A 1,233-nucleotide genomic window follows, 5' to 3' on the forward strand; every position below is an offset into this window, starting at 1 on the left:
TATTCAATTGATGGCCATCCACCTTGTTTTCAATTCCTTATTACCACAAAATGCACTGCTACAAATATGTTGGTGTATTTGGGGACTCTTTGGGATATAAACCTAGTAATGGAATCTCTGAGTCAAAGAACATGAACATTTTATTCATGTTGTCTAATTCCAAATTACTTTCCAGAACAGTTACAACAATTCTGACAACAATACACTAGTGTGCCTATCCTCTCATGGCTCCTCCAACATTGATTATTCCCATCTTTTGTTATCTTTGCCAATTTGTGATGTAAACTTCAGGGTGGTTTTCTTATGTACTTATTTCTAATATTAGAGATTTCAATGTAATTGTTATTAGTATGTATTTCTATTGAAAGTACCATATTCTTTAAAATATGTATATATACACTTACAAATACATATGTATATAGTTATATATGTGTGCTAATTATTTATATATCTTGCCCATCAAACCTATATCAGAGAAATTTGATAAAAATTATCCCCCCATTCAATAGCTTCCATCCTTATCCTTATGCAGAAGCTTTCCAGTTTCATGTAATCAAATTATTTATTTTATCTTTTGTATCTGACTCTCTTTCTTGTTTGGATAAGAATGGATCCCCTACCCACAGCTGTGAAAGATATGTGATCTGCTTGTCTTATGTTTTTTCATACTTATAATCTTTTGACATTAAGTTCATGTAATCCATTTAGATTGTATTGTGGAACATGGTATAAGGCATTTGTCTAAGTCACATTTTTGACAGATGGCTTTCTATTTTTCCCAACAAGTTTTTTTTTTAACCAAACAGGGAAAAACTGAAACGATACAGAAAAGATTAGCATGGCCTCTGTGCAAGGATGACATGCAAATTCATGAAGCGTTCCACATTTTCTAGTTTATCAAACACTAGGTTATTGAGTTCCATTGTTTTTGATTCTCCCTTGTCTAACTCTTGTGCTCTATTGATCTATCTCTATGCTTTGACAAATACCAGAAGGTTTTGATGACTTCTCCATAACTCCAGAATAGCAACACTTCATGTCCTTGATCTCTTTAGAAATATTCTGTGCCTTATATTACCTTCTGGACAAACCATTTCTCTGCTACCATGATTAGCCAATAAGCATTTATTAATTGCCTGCTGTGTACAATGTACTCTGTACACTGGGATACAAAGAAGCACTGGGATATAAAGAGAGATAGTCTCTGCCATCAAGAGCCTTACAATCTAAGGA

At 33.3% G+C, this 1,233-nt stretch overlaps 1 non-coding gene across 1 annotated transcript; it reads left to right on the forward strand.

The window, feature by feature from the left end:
* The first annotated feature begins 786 nt into the window (after positions 1-786).
* On the forward strand, positions 787-890 carry LOC141515678 (U6 spliceosomal RNA). The gene has a single exon (XR_012476437.1). It is a non-coding gene; the product is annotated as a U6 spliceosomal RNA (small nuclear RNA).
* Positions 891-1,233: the final 343 nt, after the last annotated feature.

This window comes from Macrotis lagotis, chromosome 2 (assembly GCF_037893015.1).
Source record: "Macrotis lagotis isolate mMagLag1 chromosome 2, bilby.v1.9.chrom.fasta, whole genome shotgun sequence".
In the NCBI taxonomy this organism is placed as follows: domain Eukaryota; kingdom Metazoa; phylum Chordata; class Mammalia; order Peramelemorphia; family Peramelidae; genus Macrotis; species Macrotis lagotis.